Source organism: Aythya ferina, assembly GCF_964211825.1.
Source record: "Aythya ferina genome assembly, chromosome: 2".
Classification (NCBI taxonomy): domain Eukaryota; kingdom Metazoa; phylum Chordata; class Aves; order Anseriformes; family Anatidae; genus Aythya; species Aythya ferina.
Genome location: NC_140297.1, coordinates 92,821,976 through 92,847,295, shown reverse-complemented (window position 1 = coordinate 92,847,295; position 25,320 = coordinate 92,821,976). Strand labels below are relative to the sequence as shown.

General features: G+C 38.9%; 1 long non-coding RNA gene across 1 annotated transcript; it reads right to left on the bottom strand.

Moving 5' to 3' along the window:
* Positions 1-494: 494 nt before the first annotated feature.
* LOC311432556 lies at positions 495-10,265 on the bottom strand. Its single transcript, XR_014690128.1, has 2 exons — positions 9,187-10,265; positions 495-1,513 (listed from the first exon to the last, which is right to left on the bottom strand). It is a non-coding gene; the product is annotated as an uncharacterized lncRNA (long non-coding RNA).
* Between the last annotated feature and the right edge of the window lie 15,055 nt (positions 10,266-25,320).

Genomic DNA, 25,320 nt, shown 5'->3' with positions numbered 1-25,320 from the left:
CCCTATCTGCTGTTAGCGAACCTTGGCTAGGCATTATTTCTTTTCTTCTGCTGTTCCATTGCAGCAGTTCATGCTGCTTTTTCCTACCTTTATCACAGCACTACCATTTCAGATACAATCAGGAAAAAAAAAGTACTCTTATTTAAAAATGGACTTGAGTTATAGATATTTATAAGTACGGTCATTAACAATGATTAGAAATAACAGATATCTTTCCCAGTATAAAACGGGACCTAGGTCAAGAAAGCTTAATGGAGAACAATTTTCCCCTCTTCAGGAATATACCAGCTTGGCAGTAGAAACAGTACTGCTTTCAAAGAAAAAGATATAGCCTTCTTTATGTTCATTAATGAAGTCTGGAGCTGTTGCAGAGATTTTACAGTTTGCCATGAGAAAATAAGGTACAAGAACATTCAAATACAGACCCACAATGCATTCACATAATATGAATGATATAACCAGACAATTTCTTACTGTTGATTCACAGCCAGATCTGGTTAACTTTTAATGACTTTATCAACTGAACCATTATACATATACAGCCCCCTTTTCTCTTCAGGTAAAGTCAAATAACCCCAACACCTAGAGCTATGCCGATTCAGCAAGCCAGACTTCAGCCCCATCGCTGGCACAAGCAGCACACTCAGCTTGGTTTCCAAAAGTGGCATCCTCTGATGCACTGAGTCATCTCTGAACCTGTGGGTGAAGACAATAATGATGACAGTGCTCCTGGAAATATTTTGAGCATCCCACTCAGTGAACAGCGTCCCATGCTTTGTTTGGCATGAACTAACCAAGGGTACACTGAACCTCAGGGGAAGGAGGCTCTGGGAGAATGACATTTTCAGCAAAAATATGTGGTTTTCTTCCCATCTCGATGAGAGGTTTCAAGGCTTTCACCTATTCATCCTGTGTATGGCTCTGCCTTTTGTTAGTGCTCCTGATGAAAAAGCTGCCTTTATTTGCACTGTTTTATGCACCTGTTGGAGTTTGTGAAGGTCCTTCATCAGGCAAAAAGCCCAACAGCCCCTTTTCTTCCCTCGGTCTGCACCAACCCCATTTGCAACACTAGGGGCCACTGCAGTTGTTCAGGGAGGACATGCAGCACCTTGCAGGAGGTGACAGTAGGATACCTGCATAAGGTAGGGCAGATGATATGCATCAAAGGAGGAGACAACGTGAGCTGTGGACAGAGACCTGGTTACCCTCCCTCAAAATCATCCTTCCCAGACACCACAGGCATATCAAGAAACAGTAGGTCTCGTTCCATGCTGCCTTGGACCATGGTAGTAGTTAATCTTTTTCCAGTCTCTTGGTGAGGGTAACAAGTCCTATGCAGTGGCTATTTCTGCAGCAGCAGTATCTTCCTTTCTTTCTTCTTGTATTTCTGGTGATGCTTCTGAGCACTGGGTTTGAAGATGGCTCTTTTTCAGGCAGCAGTCTCAGCAGTGGCAGTTCTCGTTCCATGCTTTAAAGTATTCTTGCCAGCATTATCATGGAGACGATCAAACCCCTATGGACAAAAGACTACAATTTGCAAATCACTATTGTAGATTTTAATACTGCATTCATGCCATTTGCAAACAGGGGGTTTGCAAATGAACCACTGAAGCACAACAAAACCTCCAGGGACTGGAGAAATACGGGTAGGAACTGCAGCAATTAAAAAAAATAACTAAATAAAATTTAAAAAAAATCACATACCCTGTCATTTTACAGTCTCTACAGTTGCATGGTATAATACCCATCAAATCGATCAACTGACTTTTAAAAAAAGTTTTTTTGATTTTTTGTTTTTTAACAACCAAGCTACAGCCCTTATGGACCTTTCTTGGAACACATCTTCCCAATATGAAGTTTGTAAGAGGATCCTCTCACATAAGCTTCACCTCACCTAAGTCTGACTTAGTGTGAGTCTTAAATGGCCAGGTCATTTTTTAGACATTTTTCTCATCCAATCCAATAGTCAAGTTGAATGTAAAGCATTGTATTATTGAGGTTTAGGTCATGGATGTCTCTAACATACCATGTATCCATCAATGCCTCGACAGTGACTATCCAAATAAACTTTCAATATACAGATGTGCTCTGCTTTCTGAGACACTGAACAAAGTACTCAGAGCTATGCATCCTCTCCCTAAAGTAGGCAGCTTCTCACACTTGGTCATATATTTAGTGCTGATGGGGGAATTAGAAAAATTAACGTAAACAGACCTACATGGTAGCATTAACTATGGTTCCTGAAGTAACCGCTGATGCTTAATGTGCCATGTGAGTCACAGAAATGTGGGTTACTCCAGATACTGTGCTCTCAGATGTTCTCTGCCACATACAGGAAAACTCCAGCTGACAGAATTCCCACTCAGCAAAGCAAAAGGGGTAGATGAAACTGTATTTAATCTCCCTTTAGAAAATATGACATGGGTATAAAATCTCTCAGCGCTTGTGCTTTACCCACAGGGCTTAATTAAATCTGATGAAGGTTAATAACTAGGCATAGGTAAACCTCAAAGTTTACAACACCTAGGTTTTATCTGAATGAGCACCTTTTACTTCAGAGGCCAATTATTCTGCTCCCCTAAATGGAGATTAATTGGGTGACCTGCTCCCAGGGCATATGGCCTAATGGCCCCTCTGCTCAGCTCTGAAAGAGCTGTCCTTCAGGATACATTACAAAATTTTTAACTGCAATCTGCTGCTTTTTAGTTCTCAAGGGAAGGATTTCACAGCACTGCTGTGTCTGGTAAATGAGTTTTCTCTCACACCTAGCAAATTTAAAGCAATGTTATTTAGATGGCAGGGACTACTGTGTCCTTCTGCACCAGAGCGAGGGAATGGACTGTCCTCTTTCCCTGTGAAGAGCTTTGCCTTCGAGCATTTCCATGAGAGACTTCTTTTCTAATCAAAAGGGGTTTAGTAGCCTGTTTAAATTCATTGCTTCCCCTGCATATTTAATGCAGAATGCCAGAAAGCAATTGGTGTCAGTAGCCTCTGTCCTGGACACTTAGTACTTTCATCCATAAAGCACTTCACAAACATCAGCTAATCCTTGTAATGTTCTTATAAAGTCCTGTAGGTAAAGCATTAGATAAATCTAGGTAAATAACTCACTACCAATAGTTTCAAGAATTAAGCCCCTTTTTGCATATAAACTATAGCCAACCCACTGTGATGTTTTTCCCTCCAGAGCTGCTGTCTGCTCTATTGTTCACAGAACACATGGAGGTGGTGTCTCTGGTGCTCTGGTGCTCTTCCCTAGGAGACATGGCATTGTTTGATCTCTTGACCACAAATGGCAATTTTCTCCAGCAAAAGAGGATACTGCCAGTGGTGCTCTTTCCAATTCTTCAGCAAATCTTCTGTGTCATCCTAACTGTACTGTTTTGTGGATCGGTTGAAGAGCTGTATGCTGTCCAGTAAGGGATTTCCCACTCCCCCCTCCCATCACCCACCCTGCTCTTGGCCATACACTCCCACCATTTGTCTTGGGCTGGCTCTGGTGATTGCCAAGGACATTCCCTCTGCTGTGTTAGCATGTCATATTGGCTCATGGAGAAGAGCAAGGTGTATCAGAGCTGCCACAAGGGAGATGGGGAGACCTGGGAAGTCAGGAGAGGCCAGAGGAGCAAGAAAGCAGGACCAGCAGCAGAGTGGGAAGACAGTAGCCTTTCTAAAAGTGTCTACCAGTCAGTTTTCCTTTGTAATGATAGGAACAAATAACCATTCTCTATTGCTCTCTTTAGGTTTTTGCATGAAATTTTATTTACTTTTCTAGCTTATCAGCAAAAACGCATGCAGAAAATAAATGTGTAAATCCCACCGCCATTGCATGACAGAAAAATACTCTGTTAATTATAAATTACTGCAAATGTGTTGCTTGGGATTGATTGTCTTGTTTTGGAAAGCACTTGTATATGAAATATTTGATGAACAATAACAATAGCAGGCAAACCAAAACCCAAGAGAACAAATAAATCTGAAGGATATAGAGTGCATCAAATAGAGTACAGAAAGATAAAAGAGGAGCTTGTGTCTCCAGGAAAAAAAAAAAAAAAAAAAAAAAAAAAAAAAAAAGGAGAATCTTGTTAGCCAGTTGACTCATAGTCAGATTGGGTTGTTAGGGGTTTTACGATTTGATTCAGCAAGTTACTTAAGCATGTGCCTCTGCATATGAGTAATCCCACTGGGACTACTTACATATTTAAGTTAAACATGAATTTAAATTGTTTGCTGAATCAGGGCCTTCTGAAAGATATGGTTCATAAGCATTCAGTATCATTTCTTGGTGTTATGCTAAAACAGCCACATGTTCTGTGCTAGATGCAATTCTTAGAATTGCTGCATCTGGCCACATATATATACGTGGTTTTTTTTTTGTTTTTTTTTTGTTTTTTTTTTTTTTTTCTGCATAAGCAACATCTGCAAGTTTTGCTTCTTTTAGCTGGGAGTGAATCCAGTACTCTATTTTGGGAATTACTTCACTGCCAAAACACCCCTAGCAAACTACCTCCATTCATAACAGGAGACTTCATATTCTGTTCTTCAAAACTTTTTCTTAATTATAAACAGCTTAAAACTCTTTGAATGGTACTATTAAGTCATTGAATCTCACTCTTTCTTAGCTAATTACTAACATTATTTCTATTTTGGGGGGGTATATTTTCATCTTTGGAATTCAATCAGATTTTCTCCTATAGAGCCAAGTTTCATCATTATTCTATGCTAAATGCTGAATTTTCAAGCAAGCCAATACAGCTGGCATGACATTGGCCTTCCTAATTCAAGGACACAAAGGATTACCCTAAACCATAAGTGGAAAGGATCCACATTTGTTCTATTAATCAAGGTTTTTCTTTTTTTGTCAAACACAATTGGTATTTGCCTCACAGCTAGGTCTCTTAGCATCTCAGTGTTTGCTCGAAGCCCTTTGGTCAGTACAAACTGAGCATCAAACCAAACAGGTCATTGCCTGTCACATTATTTACTTAGCCAATAAATGAGAACAGAATAATGCAGAGCAATGGCAATAATTCACCTATAAGGTATCTCCAGGACAACTTCAGCAAAATCCCATCATTCCAGTTCATCAGCAGTAACAGGCCCTCCTTCTCTGATGTCTTGCTTTCTTCACAGACTTTTCTCCAATTATCAAAAAAAAAAAAAAAAAAAAAAAAAAAAAAATCAAAGCAATGTTTTGCAAACCAGAACAAACTGTGTTCTCTATAACACATGTAATGGCTGGTGTGGCAGGAATCATGTGGGTCCTGGACATTCAAGGACAGAATGAAAAAACAGAACTAGTAGTTTCTTTAACAGAAGGAGCAAAAAGCATTGTTTCCAACATCTCTCTCTCACCTTTCTTCTCTCCCTCAGCTACTTGAGTCTCTGATTACATAAAAACCATTCATCTTATTAGTTTTTTGTTTGTTTGTTTGTTTGTTTGTTTGTTTCTCGGAGGGGAAATAATGGTCCATTAGCTTGCTGCTTGTTTTCATGAAACTCACAGAATCCTTTTCAAATTTGATTGAAATTCAGCTATGGAACAGAAAGCAGGATACCAGCTTGTACCCACACATCCAGAATGAGTGATCAAACAAGGCTATGAATTTCAGTGGGAGATCAAACTAAAATCCTCCCACTCACTGAGACGTCTCTGATATTTTACTCTAGGAATTGAGGTAGCAAGGACTGTAATAGACAAAAATTCCAAATGCAAAAAATGAATGGAAAATATCAGTTGAGTTCAAAACACAGCCCCTTGGTTTGTAAACCAAATATTATAGGTCTGAAAATGATGTTGAGAATAAATGTACCACCTCACAGTACCCACAAGAGCGATTGTGCCACACAGCGGGTGAGCATGGTTGAACATGGCTGAAGGAAGCAGGTCCTCCAGGACCTCATCAAGGACTGCATCAGGGTAGAATATGGGTGCTGAAATTATTAAAGCCCTATGCCAGACCACAGTCCCTTACATTCACACAAGCCTTGAGCCCCATCTCATATTCATTTTCTGAGAGTATTACTTAGTTTAATAACTAATTTTGGACAGGACTTGAATGAAGGATGTTTTATAATATCCTGCAAAGTCCTGAGTTGACTCTGCTGATGGTTTCATGATGTCTTTAATGAAAGATCCCTGGCTTTTTGATTAGTGAAGAGCGCTGCTGTTGGGATGATTTGGGTGGATTTATTTCCTCTTTCAAATTCAAATTACCTCCAAATAAGTTTTCAAGACACTTCCTATAGATTAAAGGATAGGAGAGATGTGACGCAGAATATTTCAGTAGATTTTCCTTGGAAAACTAATCACTTGGGATTTTGTGAAATGCATTATCTAAGCAGACCCAGAACTTCCAGCTACAGTACATATCTAACCCAAAAGGTTACTGAATATAGTTAACATCCCATGGAAGACAGCAATCAACAAAGGCACGTTGTGCCTCACAAGGAGCACCTGGGGTCTTGGAAATCATATCTTTTGCTGCCTAGTCCCTCACTGACTGTTGGGTTTTCTTTCCACAGCACCTCGGAGGCATTTTGTCGCTGACTCAGGGAGTGGAAGAGGCTGGGTGGGAGTTGAGAAGACTCATAACTGTCCAGTGGGGCTTGCCACCAGTCAGTAGCCCTCAGTTCTCCACTCCCAAGCAGTTGGCAGGGCAGCCAGGCCACTGCAGATATAAAAGGGAGGGCTCTGCTGCACCTGAATGGATACCTGGAAACAGGAAAGATCCTTGACAGATGTAAGAAAAGTGTGGTGGCAGAGGAGCAGGGGAGATACTCGCATGCCAGAGAGATGCAAAGACAGGCAAGCAGAGAGACTGGCAGCCTGAGATCTTAGAGGGAGGAGATCAGGCAGAGGAATGGCAGAGGAGCTCTGTGAGCACCTGAAAATGAGAAAGAGGGTTTAAAGACTGTCTCACTACTTCAGGGACCTGCATGTGCAAGTCTCAAACTCATTTTGATTTTACATCTTTTGGAAAGTCAGAGCTGCAATAAATTGGTAGATGGTGATCTTCTAGACTCTTGATTTATTTTCTTTAAAGGAGAGGTTTAAAAAGAGGCATCTCTCTCCCCACTTTGGTATGAAATTGAATAATTTGAGACTAAGGGAGGGCTGCATTAAAAAATGCATTTTAACAGAAAGGAGGTAGTAAATAATAAACACATCCATAGGTCTGGGCTCCCTTGTATAAGAGAAATATTGAGTACATTTTTGTATAGGTTCAAAAAGTGAAGCTTTTTTTCCTATCATAAAATTCTCTTCCATCAGTTTAAACACATTTTATGAACTGACTTTAGGGCTCTATGTAAATCTATTTGGGATTCTGAGAAAGGAGAGGGTTATTAATCTGGAAAAAGTGTCTTTGCTTAGAGCCAACTGTAGAATCTGTTTAAAATAGGAATTTTTAACAAGTGAATAGTATTCCCTGCGTTGCCCTTAGATTAGCTTCTTTTCATGGGTACTGGGCAGAGTCAGTACAATTTCACTCCTGCTAAAAAGTTTTTACATCCCTGAACAGATATTAAACATGATCAGCATAACATCAGTGAATTTGATGAGATTCAGCCCACACAGTTTGTTCCTCCAGAGCTGACAGAGCTTTTGCTAGCCCTTATATCCCAAACTAATAAAAAAGAAAGACTGAATGAACTCCCACAACTGAAGCAAATAAAGCCAAATGCTAGACAATTTTAACAAAAATAATAAGGTTTCAGTCATTAGTGAACATTACTATTCTGTTGAAATGAAATGTTCTCAGTGAGACAAGTGCAAAGGATGTTTAATTCAATATTATTGCCACATTTTTACTGGCTATGGAGAACCTTATCTTCAAATGTTTGCATTTTACTAGCCTACTCAAGCCCTATGTAGGGATACTGTCATTTACATTATATAGCAAAAGCTCCTATTTTTAGGGCATGCTGCCTGTGTCAATTAGTTTTCTTTTACAAAAATAAAATCATGAAATGGTTGTTTCAAATTCAATACGAGTTGCATGAATTCGGTGATTTTAAATTTGAGTCTATGGATCTACTGATTTCTTTTATATTGTGGCATTAGGATTTTAAACATTTGATTGTATCTACTGAGATTGGAATAAATTGGTTTGATGCTGTTTCAGTTGGAACATATTTTTCATGATATAATTCATATAAGGCAGGCAAATAAATGGCCGTTAGCTGTTCCCTTGGATCTCTGCCATTTGAGCCCACTAGTATCCCACTCCTGACAGTCATGCTGGTAGCTCATATAACACTGGCTGTTGCATAATGTTGCATTTTCCTTTTTTCAAACTGTAAAGAAGCAAAAGGGTATGCAAAAAGTAGAAGCGTACCAGGTCATAGCTCATCTCTCTGCTTTCTTCAGGCCAGGGCCATCATGGAGTGGGAAGGCACCCAGGCTTCCTATTAACATTAGGGCTCTAAAATCCCCTGCAGAGCCCAACAGACTGTTTTATGGTATGTGTTGTCAGCTCTGGCCTTCAGCTTAAGCCTGGTAACTCCTTAGCAAGTGCAAGCTGTTTGTGTCTGATTCCATGCATGAAAAAGAACCTTTTCCCCTTTTTCTTTATCCCCCACGCCCTTGCATTTCCATGCTTTCTTTTTTGTACAGCTCTCATCCTTCACACTTCATGCTGATATAGAGGGACTGCCAGGTTGGCATGTGTTCAGCTATCAACCTCATTTTCTGGCCCTTTCACACAGTCACCTGATACCCATACCCAAACCCTTACAATGCTTTCCTTTCCCCTCCTTTCCCAGTTTTTCATTGTTCTGTGCTGTTTCAAGACATTTCGTTCAGGTATCTTTCTGTGCCAGTCCTGCAGTAGTGGTGGTGAAGATATTTATGTGTTTACTGTGCTTTAACATTTAAAGAAAATTTCTTAATTTGTGTTTCATCAGCCTCAAAGAAAACTGTAAAGTCTAGTTGCTGCTGCTCTACCAGATCTTATAAAGGTTTCCTTACTGAAAAATATATATGGAAAGTAACGATGTGTTTTTTGTCTAGGTGGTATATTGGAGAAGGATTCATTTTAGGGCAGCACTGCGTGTATCAGGGTTAGAGTTTTCCTTTATACTAAAATCCATAAGCAATCAATTATTAAATTGTTCAAGATTTCCATAGTAGTGAGGAATTCTTTTTTGTTTGTTTGTTTGTTTGTTTCCTTCTCCTTTGCTTACCATTGTAGGATGTCCCTTTATGAATGCTAGGTCAGGTGCAGCCCCTTGGAGGGTAAAGCAGATGGTTCCTGTCTATCCAGCAGCTGGGCGTACGTGGGTGGAAAAACTTTTCAAGGCAGCTGAGTGTGGCACGTGGAAGAATTGCAACACAGAGCTTGGAGCAGGCAGCTCAGGCTGTGGGATTGGACAGGAGGAGCAAGCAGGCAGACTTTGGAGGCTGGTGGAAAGGGCTAGGGCCCAGAGGAGAATAGTCAAGTTGGTGACAAATTAAGAAAGTTACTGACTTGACTGAAACCAAGCCTGTAACTGAGGAAGAAGTGTTTAGGAGCCCTTTTTATTTCTATTCTGCTTGAGTTGGTCATTTTGAGCTTTTTCTATATATATATTTTTTTTCTTTTTCTAGTTCAAGCTCTAATAAAACATTGCTTTCTGAGTTTCAAAGTCTTTTGTCTTCTTTGGGGATCTCATTATAAAGAAAAGGTCTAGGCAGTTCCGCTGTAAAACTTTGTCTGACTTGGGCTTCTGTCACAGTTAGATAGTTAGGAGTAGCTAGATTTCTCCTTCGTTTATATACTTCATAATGAGTTACTTCAGTGAAACAAAAGACAGAATTTGGTAAAATCCTGTATTTGTAGCATTTGCAAAACTTTATTATGCTACATTACAAAGTGTATATGTACTGAGTTCTATTTAAAATTTGCAGCAACATTACAACAATACTGTAATTGCAACAGTACTGCTTTTGGACTATCAGGTCTGTTTGGGAATTGGAGGTTTCTGCAGTTTCTACCTCAGGAGGAGTCTTAGATTAATACTTTATGTTCTCATCATTAGCTTTTGGGGGTTGGCAATAGCAAGCCTTCACTTGCTTCCTCTAAGTGTACGTAAATCTGATCCAGATAGGCATGGCTGGGTTGCTGCCCATTGTGCCTTCAGGCTCCAATTTAGCCCTGATTTGGTGTTTGCTCTTTGTCCTGGATTCCGCAGTGTTGATTTAATTTCATAGTATTGAAGTGCAGGTCACTCCTGTGCCTTGTTTTCTGGATCCATGCAGTTTCTGATACTGGTAGTTTGGCTGATGGTTCAGCCACTGCTGACTCCTTCTTGTCACATGTCTTGTCATGTGTTTCCTCAGGGCTGTGAGGATCTTGCATGTGACTCTGAGCTATACGTTGCATGGGCTACTGGGTAATAGCTAGGCTAAAATACTTAACTAGTAACAATAATAATAATAATAATAACAATAATGTATGGGATAATTCTTTATGTTTTGTTGTACATTACAGTGAAACCATCTGGTCCATCATTAGCATTTTATGAAACATAAAAAGTATTTTCAAAACAACAGGCACTTCATCAGGCAGAAGGTTTACTTCCCTCTTTGGTGCTCAAATCTAACGTGCTGTTGTTGATTCAATGAGAGACTGATTGCCTTCTTAGATTGAGAGCCATCCCTACGGGTTGACTGTCTTCCAATGTGCTAGTGAAAAAAGAAGTGACCAGCACTGATATAATTAAACTAGAGTTTGGTGCTCATGCTCTCAGGGAACCGTAAGAAATGTGATCCACAGAGACTATGTAAACATCTGGTAAAGAAAGAAATGCAATGGTACATAAGTGGGAAATGATAACAGCAATAATAATATCCAGGTGGCTCATCTAAAAATGATACGTTTGCAGTCTGCTTTTATGTGAAGCATCCCTTAACTGGAGGAAAAATAATCCAAGCTAGGGATTCTGAGAAATAGAAGCAGAAAATGTGCCACGATTGGAAACAAAAGAGTACTAAATGAGTAAGCTCACCTGCAGAATAAAAAGCTGTAATTGGTATTTAACACATCCTGTAGTCTGAGATTGATGCATATGATAAATGGTGGAAGGAACAGGTTTCTGACTGCAAGATGTTCAGAACGCAAAGGGATAGGCTAAAAACAGATGAATGCATACATACATGTATACACATACATATCTACAGATCATACAGCTACATCTAGATAGATATCCTCATGAGAATCTGCATTAGTGACGTGTCAGTAGTCTGTACTGCATCACTGAAGTACTATGGAGACACGTGAAAGAAGCTCTGTGCTCTCAGTTTGGAAGTGTCGGTATCTTTGATTTGGAATATGAATACTTTGTAATTTTATTTTATTTTATTTTTTAATTATGCAAAAACATAAGAGTTGTGCTGGTTCAGACCAATGTGCTGGCCCAGTATGGTACACCAGCAGTGGCCATAAATAGACTTCCAGGGAAAAGAACAGTGCAAGCATATGATATTTGCCCTCATCACTCCCCCAGCATCTAACTATTGCAGCTCTGAAGATTTCCTGAGCTTGATGTGATCTCTCTGCTTGGCAACTTTCAGCAGAAGGGCTTTTGTTTGTTTGTTTGTTTGTTTCAAATACTTGTCCAGCCTCCCCTTGTACTCATGTAAAATTTTAGGGATCCATAATATCTTTTGGGAAGGAGCCCAACGACTCTGATGCATTCTACATGAAGATCTATCTCCTCGTTTATTTGCATCATGCTCCTACCAGCTTTGTTTCGTGGCACCAGTTACATTCATATTGCAGAACACTATTATCAATTTATATTTAGTTACAATAATGTTGTGTTTCCTTAAAAAGTCTGAATTGAGTGCAATTCCCAGGAGGGAGGGGTGATTGCACGTGTATGATGAGGAACTGAGCCTCTTTCTAGGGCCAAAATGCTTTGCTCAGCCATGTGTGGTGGAAATGAGAATCCAAGTGTGGAGCTGGGAGCCTGAAGATTGTTCAGACAGTAGACAGACAAGTCCTCCAGAAAAAAACTTCCTGGGGATGGGGAGTTTCTAGGCAGATTTTGCTGCAATTGGAAAGTCACTGAACACATTGAAAGTAGGTTTGGAGACCTACAAGGACACCTGCAAGGACACAGTGGGAAGGGGGAGTTATTTATGAACTTTTTTTATTTAGTTGTTGGTGTTTGTATTCCAGTTGGCATAATCACTTTGAATTTTCTCTCTTCAGAAGAGTTACAGATCTTTGTTAATTATACAGTAAAACCTTGCTTCTCTATCTTTAAAGCCTTTTGTCTCAGAAGAAGGGAGAGTTCATTGGAGATGAAGGCCTGGGCAGGTTCACCTCGAAGCGGTGGTCAATGTCTTTTTCACCAATAATGCTGAGCTGTTGTGTTGTACCCTGCCTTACTGAAAACTGCACAATGTTCCCTACAGGAAAATCCCTGATGTGTGTTGTTTATAGCTTTCTCTTATGCTCTCTCTGTGAAAATTGGTTCATATTAAGCGAGTTACTTGAATTTAAAAATGGCCAGCTCCATGCAGATAAATGCAGTCCTCAAACTTAATCTAAGGAGGGTGTGAAAGACTGTCCAAAATATCTGAAAATGTACAAGCAGAAATGTTGTAAAGATGTAACAGTCAGAGTATTCAGTAAAAGGTCCCTGGAAAATTCCAAGACCAAAAAAAAAAACACTAATGTGATCCTTGGTTGTATAGTCAGTGCCGTTTTCGTGTAATGGGAATAAGAATTGAGATGCAGCACACAACTGTTCCAGCACTAACAGACCTAAACCAACCTGATACCAACTACCTTTTTTTGACTTTGTTTAGATGAGTAGAATTAAAATGATACTTTTTACATCTTTTCTTTGTTATAAATTTTTATACATTCTTATTTGTTACCAAGCTTTCTGGCTTTCTGAAAGTTGAGAAAGCTTTCTTTCGTTGTTGGCCTACTTGCTAAGACCTACTTGCTACCCTTTTTAATTATTATTTTTTTTTAATCTCCATGTTTGCCACATTCTTGGCTGCTTGTTCTTCTATAATATAAACTTTGTTATTCAGTATCTTGTATGTACTTAGTCCCAGAATGTTTGAAACACTTCCAAACTTTGTGTTTTCAAGAGTTTCATACCTTTATACCCCATTCACATCCTCCCACTCCAAGAATAATTTCTGCAATGTATCATCATTGTATCTCTTTATGCCTACATTTTCTCTTTAAAACTTTAGCTTTGGATAGCACACTCACTTGTGAGATCTTATGAGTGCTGAGGCATCCAGGTAGCATCCCAGGCAGTAGATGAAGATATTTTTGAGCAATTTCTACAAATAACAAATCTATTTCCTAGCATATGTTTTTTTGTTTGTTTGTTTATTTTGTTTGTTTGTTTGTTTGTTTTTTGTTTGTTTGTTTCTACATGTTCCTGTGTTCTGTTTTAATTTTGTTTTAAAACCTAGTCCACTGTGGCACTGATGAGGAGAAAAAAGAGAAATCAAAACTTGTAATCTGATCTGAGTACATTCTGCAGTCTGACAAATTTCAGTTACTTATTCTGTTATCTTTAAGGCTGTTTTTCAAAAATATTTTTTTTTATCTCTGTTCTAAGTCTCTGAGGCCCATTACAATCTGATTTTACATTAGAGCCTACAAACTCTCCAAACAGCATGTCAGAATTGCTGGACTGAAGTCTGCTATAAACGTTTCAAAAATTTCTCCCTTTATGATTTCACCCATGAAACCAATTATTGCAAAAAAGTCATTATTTCAAGAAGTAGAGTTTCTACATCTGTGTCATGGCTTGTTCTCTTTCATTAAGTTATAGGCTGGTGAGTGAAGCATGTGTCCTGGATCTTGCAAATGTGATTTCTTTGGCCCAACTACATTAAGATATGTATAGATATTCATTTCACTACACTTTTCCATAGCTTCACCTCCTTTGAGAATAAAACATTCTTGCCTGAATGTTTTCCAATATTATCCATCTGTAGCAAATTCTAGATGCATTAGCATGTTAATTTTCTCTTACATGTTGTCATTTGGCAACTTTTGTCTTGCTTCACAATGCTTTTCCCCCTCCATTGAGCATGCTAGCCAATAATTGTTGTGGCAGTTGATGTCAGATCATGCAATTAATATTAACTGAGGCTGCAGCCGAGGATGCATCTGCTTCATTCATGGATTCATGTGCAACCCATAAATTGACATCAGAGAGGGTGGGCCACTTTGTTGAAACTCACTGCTATCCCAAAACACACATCTCCGTGGACTCAACAACACACATCTCAGTGGACTCAATAGCACAGGCACTGGTGACTGCATTAGTCTGCAGTCAAGCACTGCATTAAGAGCTGTTCAAGATTTGCAATTACTTTACTGTGAGGAGTGGAGATCTAGAGCCTCGTTGTGTCCACTCTCTTTCAACCAACTTTAAAATAGGTGTTTTTGGTTTTTTTTTTTCCCAGATAATGAATGGAGAATTAGGCAAAGTCAGGAGACATTCACTCCTCTTAAAAATAAAATAAATAAATAAATAAATAAATAAAATAAAATAAAATAAAATAAAATAAAATAAAATAAAATAATCAAAAGAAGTCTTTCTTTCCTGAACAGATATTAAACATTATCTGCATAACCATAATCAGCACAATGGCTTTGATGAGACTCAGCCCACACAGTTTGTTCCTCCAGAGCAGACTGAGTTTTCTGCCAGCCATTCTGTATTCATTACATTCCAACCTAATAAAAAAGACTGAATGAACTCTCATGATTGATGCAAATAAAGCCAAATGCTGCTACAAAAGAAATAAGATTTCAGTCATTATCGGTCACAGTTATTCTGCTGAGAGGGAATATTCTCAGCAAACCTCATGCAAAATATACCTAAGCCACATTTTTTTTTTTTTATTTTTTTATAATTGGTGAGGAGAGTCACAATGTTGGCACTTTTTAAAGCATCTGTAAGGAACTTTTTCCACATTGTCACATAGCACAAGTTATTTAGGTATATGTACTGCTCAGTGACAGTGTTGCTATAGCTAGCTCCTTCATCTTCACGGGTGGTTTATCTCAATTTTCTTCATAAATTGTAACATAAATGCCTGGCTCTATACAGGTCAGCCCAAGTTCAAGCAAGGTTTGTATTACCAGTGGAAATTTGAGCATACACTTGTATGATTTGAGCAAATAAGGGTAAGGTAACTTTAGATGCTAGAAGCCTCTAATTCAATCCCAAAGCGTGTTAGCTGTTTTTTGTTTTGTTTTTCCTAGCCTATAGGGTTAATGTTGGGCAGGAAGGATTTGACTGGAAGGAGACTAATATCTGCTAACTCTGCTACTAACAAATTGTGTGACTGATGGGTTATTTCACTTTGTATTTTATTATCAGTGGAGCGAATAGTACTACCTATTATTAAAATTGGTGAAAGTTGCCCTTGAAATTCCCCATGGTTGCTTATAACTTTGTCAAGTTTTTAACTGCTCATGTTTAAAATTTTTGTGCTGATAAAGTATCTGCTTCTGGCTGTTTTTGTATTTTTTTTTTTAATTTATTTTCCATATGTTCCAGGTGTTTTGAAGAATGATGCCTGAGAAATGTAGGTTGTTTCACATAAGTTGAAAAACAAAATGACACTTGACAGTCTTTTTCTTTAAGCATCGGTAATTTCTATTTTCTTTTCCTCATTACCTGAAGCAAGGTCAAGAAATTTCATAGGGAATGACTGTTATGACAGGAAGGTACATCTTGTCATAGTTGAAAAAGGAATAAGCTGTTTAAAAAAGGCATTTAAACATGGTCACTGTAAACAGGTAAAACTCCCCAAACTTCTCGTCTATGGCAAGCACAAGATATCACCGGTGTGATTCTGTACAATGCTTGCTGACAAGTGTAGCTGTAAACAGCAGCATCTCTTCATTTGGGCAACTGGATTACAAGTAATGAGATTGTTTCGGAGTTCTCCATGTCATTGTGCTCAACCTCAGAAGAAAAAACTGCTGCATCTGAAAGCAAGGGAGAAAAAGAGAGTTTGTCAAGGATCTCCTTTTGAAATATAAAGAGGGGAAGAGGCTGGCAAGGAATAAAATAAAATAAAATAAAATAAAATAAAATAAAATAAAATAAAATAAAATAAAATAAAATAAAATAAAAATGTCATGAGTGGGATGGGAACAAAGAATGGGAATAAGGATCAACAGAGCTGGATGTAGAATGTCCTTATAGAATCACACAATATCCCAAGTTGGAAGGGATCCACAAGGATTATTGAGTCTAACTCCTGGCTCCACAGGGGATCACCCCAAAATCATATCCTATGTCTGAAAGTGTTGTCTGCTTCTTGAACTCCTGCAGGCTCAGTGCTGTGCCCACTGCCCTAAGAAGCCTATTCCAGTGCCTAACCAGCTGAAGGAGGCTGGGACATAAATATAGTGATCTCTCAGAATCCAGTGACAAACAGAGGAAAATGATGAGCAAAGAAGCTGCAAACAAGAGCCCAGTTTGCCCAGCTTTAAAAGCAGACCACATATGTGTCTGTTAAACTTCCTTGAGACGTTTGAAAGAACTAGGTTTTTCAGTTTGTAGGAAATTCAAAAATTTCATTATTGAGGATGGAGGGAGTGTTCTGAAAAGGCAATGGGAAACAAGAAATTGAGAAAACAAACAAACAAACAAAAAACACAACAACACAGAATTTTGAGACTAAATTATATTAAAAAGTGGAGTTCAGGGACAGTTTTGACACTCAAAATATTCAAAATGGATATAATTTTGACATTTATGCATTTTAACACTATAAAACAATATACATCTAAAGTACATTTTGAATTAGACATAAAAGTGTATTATTTTGAGATTATGATAATGTAACATTTTGTTACATTATGTTACATTGTTTAAAATGTTACATACACTCAAACCAATACATCCCCCCAAAATAAATAAATAAATAAATAAATAAATAAATAAATAAATAGGAAAGTGCTGACAAGTTTTAGGTTCAGTTTTCAGCTTCCTGGTGGTGTGCAACTTTTTATGAATTTTTCTGTAGGATTCTTTTCTGTAAGATGCCAGCCACAGAATCTGGAGACATGCAGGATTTGGTACAGTTAATGAAATTATTCATCGAAGAAAGAAAATGCACAAAAAGTTATTGCAAAAAGAAAATCATATAAAGCAGCTATTTTGCAGGTGGTCTTTTTACAGTGTTTTCTTCATTTTCTGGATATCTGATTTGATACCTCAGGGTCTCATTTACAGAAATAGTGATAACTTTTGAATGCGGTTGAAATCCATGGAAACTGTCCTTTGCTACATTAGCTCTTTTATATGGTAAATCCTTTTAAAAAGTACGTCCAAGGTATTTCAAACAGAACGTCCAGAATTAGTGGATATTTTTACCTTAATCTCTCCTGTGTTAGGATTTCCCATCTGTAAAATGGCAAAACTGATAAAATGATGCTAATGTGGCATCACTTATTGCCAGAATGCTGAACTGTACCAATTCAGCGCTTTTCTTTCAATATAAGTTTTATTTTCTGGACTGAGTGTGAAAGAGTAATTGCTTGCTTTCTGTAATCATAATTCTATGGGAGAAAGTCACATGAACAATTTCGAGCCTCTCACAAAGACTTGGAAAATATTTTTAAACTGCTGAACCCAAGTCACTTAATCCTTCTTGCTTACTGCAGTATATTAAATTTTTTGAGACCAAACAGATATAGTACAGACTTTAGTTAGCTTTATAGTCTTGGTTGTTAATAGAGGATTTAAAAACAAACAAACAAACAAACAAACAAGCAAAAAGCAACAACTACAAACTCTTTATGCAATATAGATGTTTGTTAAATTTACCATTAAATGAATAAAATTATAGGAATATTAAAAATAGATATGTGAATCTATTGTATAAGGATTAATCACATCTGTCTCCATGAATGATTAACATTTACAATTTGGAAGAGATCTGTGAATAAAACATTTAACTTAAATATGAAATCAGAACCTTTCAGATGTCTAACAATGGGAAAATAGAAGCTACTGTACAAGAAAATGTAAACCTGAAATACGAGAAAACATTTCAGCATTGTATTTCCCTCAAAATAAAAGGTTCTCTACATTCACTAAAAAAAAAAAAAAAGAAAGAAAGAAAAAGAAAAAAAAAAGCTGTTGTTATCATTTTTCTTCTTATTCTATCTGTGCAATGCATTAAAACTATCAATAATGACTCTGCAACTGCAAGAAGCAAGGCTCATTTGTGTTTATCAGGCCTCTCAGTTGCACAAATAGCTGTGAGATGTTGCTTAAAACTTTTCCAATTACAGTCCATATTTTCTACAGTAAGCAATGAGGCTGGAAGCTTGATTGCTTCTAACTTAGCTCCCAGGCCTTATCTTTTCCTCTCCTGTGTCTTTGTGGCTGCCTTTTAAACATTTCTTTTGGATTTGTGTCAGCATTCCTGGTACCACGTAGAGATCAACGATGCCATGGAGCAGCTGCGTTACCTGCAGTAACAAGGGACGTTCATCAGCTGGCAGGGGCCCACGTGAGAGCAGCACTTCACCTTAGAAGTGTTTACCTCTCCTAGGACATTGAACTGTTCTAGGAGAGCTGTTAAATGGGCTGGTGTGTGCTGCAGAGTGGCCAGAGAGCCACACAGGTTACTAGGCCTTTCCCACGGGATGCAGCAAAGAGGGAGCATCCATCTTGGTGCATGCATACTGCTCCCTGGTAAAAGTGCACAGGGACACCCTTATATTAGAAGAGCTGCTTCTCTGGTGCTGTGTCACTTTTTGAGATATGCCATTTATTACTCCTGTTTGTTATTTGCAGTATTGTATTAACAATAATCTGAGATGCAGGCCCATTCAGAAAGAGGACTGTCGCAGCAGCCAAAGCAAAGGTAGAAGGGTACAGGTAGAAAATGCACTAAGTGATAGAAATGACTCGTGTAAGGTCCCATATTGTCAAGGCCTGGGTCTGGAACGGAATCAAGGCTGTCCAACCACATTTATTTACCATTATGCCACTCCACCACTAACTAGTACAGGACTTGGTGATCTCAAAGATCTTTTCCAACATAGGTGATTCCATGATTCTATGATTTCAGAGGATTAGGACTTTTCTGCACTTTCTTACATAAAACTAAAACAGGACAAAATAACAACAGCTGAATAGGTGTACCTGGGAACAAAAACAAGCTTGTTAATGCCAGCTGCCACGTTGATACGATACCTATTGCAACTGCTGCCTGGGGAGAGTGTGTTTGCAGTGCATGGCAAGACAAAGTACTGAACATTTGATATCACTATGGTTGGCAGTTTTTCTGTCAGATAAGCGCTGGTGGAGGATCTAGGGTTCTCCTCCAAAGGCCAGACTTGAGATATTTTGGTCTCCTTCCTGGGGGTTACTGTGTTACTTCATGTGCTGCTCAGTTCGTACTTTTTTTTTTTTTTTTTTCTTTTAATGAATTTCACTTTTATATATGTATATTTTTATTTATTCATTGACGTCTTTTTAGCCAAGGGTGTCTGTTTACTGCCATTTTGAGTCCATCAGACTCAAAAGAAGCTCCTTGGGCTTCTTTCTCTTTTCTGCTACAAGGGTTTAAGCTGGACCAAATGTAAATGTTTTGAAGTTACCCTTTCCTGGGATGACAACTAATTATTTTTACAACACAAGAGATTGAAAAAGCCACCTGGACATGGTCTTGGACAGCCTGCTCCGGGTGTCCCTGCTTGAGCAGGGGGGTTGGACCACATGACCCCCAGAGGTCCCTGCCAACCTCAGCCATTCTGTGACCCTGTGTGTGATTTGATCCTGTTAATTTTTTCTTCCATTAGGATTCTACCTGTACCCAGCAAAACGAAACACAGTGCAAGTCCCAGCTGAGAGGCTGACCGTCTGTTTCAATTCACACTATTGCCCACCGACAGCATCCTACTGGTGCTGGTGAGGTACTAGCAGATTTAATTTTGTAAGGTACACTCTGAGGTCCATTCACACATGCAGCAGAACATACAGCAGCCTCAGGGAAAATGAGAATTAAGGCCATTACCTCTGCCCATGCTGGTCCCTTCATGACTCATTTTTCTCCTCACTTCTCTGTGGAGTACCTTCCTGTGCCTAAATGATTTTGGGGAAAAGGAGAGAACAAAAAAGGGCCGTGTAGTCATCTCACTGTGAGCAAAGAGAACTGACTAAGACCATGTCATTCTTGTTTTGCTGATATATTTTGGTATGACTGAGGCAATTTCTTGAAAAAGATAATTGGCAACTGAAGTGCTTGCTGTTGGTGGAACCGGGTTGGAGCTGATCAATAACTAAGATGAATCTTTTTTTACATTTATGAGGAAAACTTCAAGAAGCAAGTGAAGCAGAGAGATGTGAGTGAGAAACACAGAAGCTGATGTGAGAGGACAAACAGGCTGACTCCTCCTCTGGCAGTTTGCACCAACTAAAAGAACAGTAACCTGTTTCAAACCTGGCTGTCTTGTCTCTCACTGGCTTTTCATGGGATCCCAAAAGGCAGAAAATGGAGAAAGGATGGCACCCTGCTACAGCAGGAGGCAAGTTCTGCCTGTGATCTCGGCTTCCCCTGGGCTTGGGCAGGTGCTTCCAGTCCACCCAAGCTCTCATTTGCCCACCCCAGCACCCATTTTCCCTGCAACCAGGCTATGCCATAGATGTGTTGATGAGAGCTGATTTCTTTCTGAAGAGCTGATTGTTTAAAATCCTCCATGGAGCTTGCTGCTTGCAAGGGGGTAAGCATTGCTCATTTTTTGAGCAGCCCTGCAACACAGTTTAGGTTCTCCAGCTTGTGGGACATGAGCTGATGTTTCAGTCTCAGTGAGGACCCCAAGACTTTGTGCTGATCTCCTTCCTGATGGCCTAGCTCTTGTTCTGGACTATTAAAAGAATTTCTGGGGCTGATTAGACTTCATTGGATATATTCCAACTAGGACAAAGTTTTCTGAACAGCTTATATAAATGCAAAGATTATTGAAGAGTTTTTTAGCCTCATCCTTTCTATTTTTTTTCTGTTCTGTTTCCACCCCCCATCAAACTTCTATTTCTACTACCATGTTTTTCTGCCTCTTTCCATCATTTTGACACTGCTAGCTACAGCAAGAAATTGAGTAGGACGCTTATCTCTGAACTAACAGCAACACAGAGCTCTTCAAGTCAATTCTACTCCTTTACAAATGTACTTAATGGAAAACAATACAGAAAAAAAAAAAAGAAATGTGCAGGTGCATATTTTCTGATTCTATATGAGAAAAAAGAAGCACATCTGCACGGTATATGATTGCTGATGAATGCCTTCAGAGGAGAACGCACCTGAACACGAAAATTAATGATGTGGGAAAACATCAGTATAATTCTTTCCAGTTTCCTATGGACCCCTTCTAGATCATACTGTCTTTTCTCTGTCCGCTTCTGTACATTAATACAGTTAATAATCCTGATCATGCATTTATCTTTTATAAAACAGAGAAGAGATTTCAAGGCCACACCTGCACGGAAGCACAACTGATTCATTAGCAGAGTTTAACCAGAGTACCTCCCTCTGAAAGCTTTTCCTGCAGTGGTACAAAAGGAATTGCTGTGTCCTCTGACAGTAGGTGGTTTCCTGTCATTTCTTTTCATTGGAGCTCCTCTGCTTGGCATGAAAAATTAAATATTCATCTTATTAACAGGGCTCAGGCTTGGTTCTGTCATTTCATAGTGTGGAACAGGGAAATCTGAGTGCCACTCCCTGCACCAGGAAATGCTTTATTTAGTTTAATATTGAGTGAAACAGTGTAACTTTGAGTTAAAACAACTTTTGTTGTGATCTAAATATTTTAAGTATGTCACAACAAAGGGAAATGTCCCACCAGGAAAGGCAAATAATGCTCTCTGGTTGGCTACCTTATGGTACAATGGCTAGCAGTTGCCCAGAGGCAAACTCAGGTCACTGTGGAAAGAGGACTGTATTTAAGAGGACTGGGTTTAACTCAGGTCTCATATCCAGATTTTCTACCTGTAGAGCTGTTTTCTTAACGTGGAGGCCTGCCTCATTTCCCCTTTCATTTTGTATGTTGCCTGGCTGATCAGGAAGGATGAGCAAGGCGGCGCCTTGTTTGTAGACTAGAGCCACTCTGTGCATCATCGGTGGACTTGTGGGACCTTTACCAAAAAAACTTGAGCACCTTTTGGCTTCAGGTGTCTTCAAGGTGAGCTGGCAACTTCAGCAGGATGTGTAATGTTTCAGTTATTTCCATAGGTGGTTTTTACATCATTTAGAAGACCCTTTTGTAGACTACATAGGCCTGCCCACTAGTGACACCAGTGAGATTTTGCACATTTGGGCCCAAATTTAGCCCCAAGCGTGGACTGTACCTGGCCAAGGAAGATGGTTATGCAGAGTCCCTGTCTCAGGGCAGGTTCACCTCGTGTGCATCTCCGGTCACACCCTCTGTACAGCTGCCCTTGGTGCAGCGCCAGAGTGCCTTTATGTTCAAGGAGACTTGAAAGAAGAAAGTCATGCAGCACCATCACTTAAGTTTCACTCTTTCACAGTTACAGTTACTGTAATCCAGTTGTATTTAATTAAGTCCTCTCAGCCTTGCTCCTGTATATAAATCAGCCAATATCAGCCAATGTGGTAGATGTGGCTGGTGAACATAGCTCCTGACACAAGGGGTATGTTAGTCTCCTATTGATCCCATAGATCAAGGCCTCCAGGCTGGCTGTACAATGTATAGCATGCAACAGCAACAACAATCACTGTATTTTCAGCTTCATCAGATATTTACTGTGCTTCAAAGACACATCCCCCTCTTTCTCTTTCTTCAGGAAAGTGCTCATCAGGCACATTGCCCCAGCACAGGCAACCTGTGATAAAGAGAGATCTACTGAGCTAATCAGGATTGCAAAAATCAAAGTGAAAGCAAAGCCCTGACCCCAAAGACTACTTAATAATGGGAAGAGGTAGTAGGTTAGGTGAGAGTTCCCTCTTTTCAGTGCCCAGTGCTGCATGCACCTCATGGTATATGGGGAGTAACAGCTGATCTGGGCAGCCCAGTTTCATCTGACTATGTGCAAACAGACTTCCAGCAAATCCTACGCTTGCAAAAGTTGGCTTGGCTTCCACTGATCTTTATAAAAGCTACATGAGAACATCAAAAGAGTAGAATTTGGCCCCATGAAAGGCAAGAAATAACCCATTTATGGGTTTCATTGTAAGGTATTAGCAGTTTAAAATTACAGTCATTGTGTGGCACAAAGAACATTCTGAACAATCCATTCCCTTATGGATGTGATTTAAAATTAATTCATTCTTCCGCCTCACTCCATTATTGCCAGCAAACCAGTGATGTGGAATTACTTACTTCTAAGCCATATGGTCTTCTGAGGACAGATACCTCCTTAGCTTACTCTAATTAATACATTTCATGTAGCAGAAGTTCACCCTGATTTTTAATTTTATGTTACCTAAACTGAACAAAAAGAAAAGTCGATTTTACAATTAGAGGTTAGGGATGTTTTTGTTGTTCTTATCATTTCCTATTTACTTTAAAATCAAAGAGACCTGCATCCTGGCATGTCAGTGCTTCCTAGTAAAGCATTAGAGTATGTTGCAGAAGAGATCAAATGGTGTTAAAACCCTATTTTTTATTTTCATGCTTCTACCTAAAAATGTAATTCTTTAAAAGGATTTCTTGTGACTTCTGCACCTGACTGTGTGAAAAGCAAAGACCTAGACCTTGCTGACTCATTTAACAGAGATTTCTTGATTTTCTTAGCAGCTCAGGCTTTTGTTTTGTTTCTTTCCCTGCTGTTTTGTTTCCTGCTGAATACAGGAAGTGTAGCCCACTATGCTCCATCAAACCTTTACCCAGCTGAAGTGGCAGGCATGGTAAGAGGGGCAAAATACTTCCTCAGCAAGTTCATTCAGAGCTTTTCCAAAGACCAAAATTAGTATCCCAAATCAAAGAACATTTTAAAATTATTTTTCTTAAAAGTTCTTATTTTTATTTGAAAAATAATAAATTTGTGTGATACTCTGGTGGAATTTGCTATTATAATAATGGAGCTGTAATATACCCTGCTAAAATATCAGTGGATGTGTAAGCCAGAACAAATAGGCCCCACAAGAATTCACACATCCCCCTTCAAATGTATTTTTGCCACCTTTCCACTATTTTATATCTCATTAATCGAGCACTGTTTCTTTTTTCTTTTTCTTTATTTATGTAATTACCCTCCACGGGAGTATATTATTTCACAGAAGACCTTGCCCTGCCACTAGGCAGTAGTGACAACCCATTTTGAAGGTTATGCCAACAATTAGATGAGAAAAATGAGAGGTCCTACTGGAACTGCAAATGGACTGCTCATCTAGATTCCCTCCACTCCTCTTATTGCCTTTAAAATAAAATCAGCTTAATATTGGTCAGCTTAATATCAGCTAGCTTTACAACAAAATGCAAAGCAGAAGGAAAAATATAAATTAAATCTGTTTACCTGCACTACCACTAAAAACTAAGACTCCCGAAAAGGCATGAAAAACATACAGAGGCTTCGTTGTGCAGAGAGACTTTTCAGACTTCTCCCCAATCTCACATCCATTTTTTTTAATTTATTTAATTATTTTAAAATAATTGCTAGTTCTGTCCGTAAGCAGAAAACCTTGAACCTGTGACCCAAGGGAAGAAAGGAGAGGTCGCTTACTGGTGACTTTGTCTAACCTTGTTGATTGCACTGAGGAAGATCGAGAGTGCCCGTTCAGTTTGTTAATACAAGTCATCTGTGCAGCTCTTAACACCCATCTAAGAGCAGAGGCTGCTGCTATCACTCCTCCTCAGTCCCCAGCAACTCTTCTGGTTAATCCCATAAGCAAAAAGTCCTCACCTATTCTTGAGTATGAGTGCCCACAAAAAGGATTGAAGGAATAGAAGTAATGAAAGCTAAATTTCCATCATACCTGATGAAAGTGTAATCTCTCCACATAGATACATCCCTATTACACATTCTCTTCTCTTCTTGCCAGCCCTGTGCAAAATTTTACACCCCGTTTTACACTTGGCTATCATCCCTGCCTCTGATAATTCATTCTCCCATGAGGCCTAGGAGAATATTGATGAATGTAATATTAAAAACCAAAGCTGTGATATCAGAAACTGCGGGGAAATAAATCATATGGCTTAAAATGTGTTTGGATGCCCCTAACGACAGTGATTTGGTCACTCAGCTAAGTTTTGCATATTTATTTTTGCTAGCATCATTCCCTTAGCTGTTTAAAGGTTATAGTTAGTGTTGCACATTTTCTTAAAGAATAATTTATTTCTAGCCTTGAGGCAAGCTCAT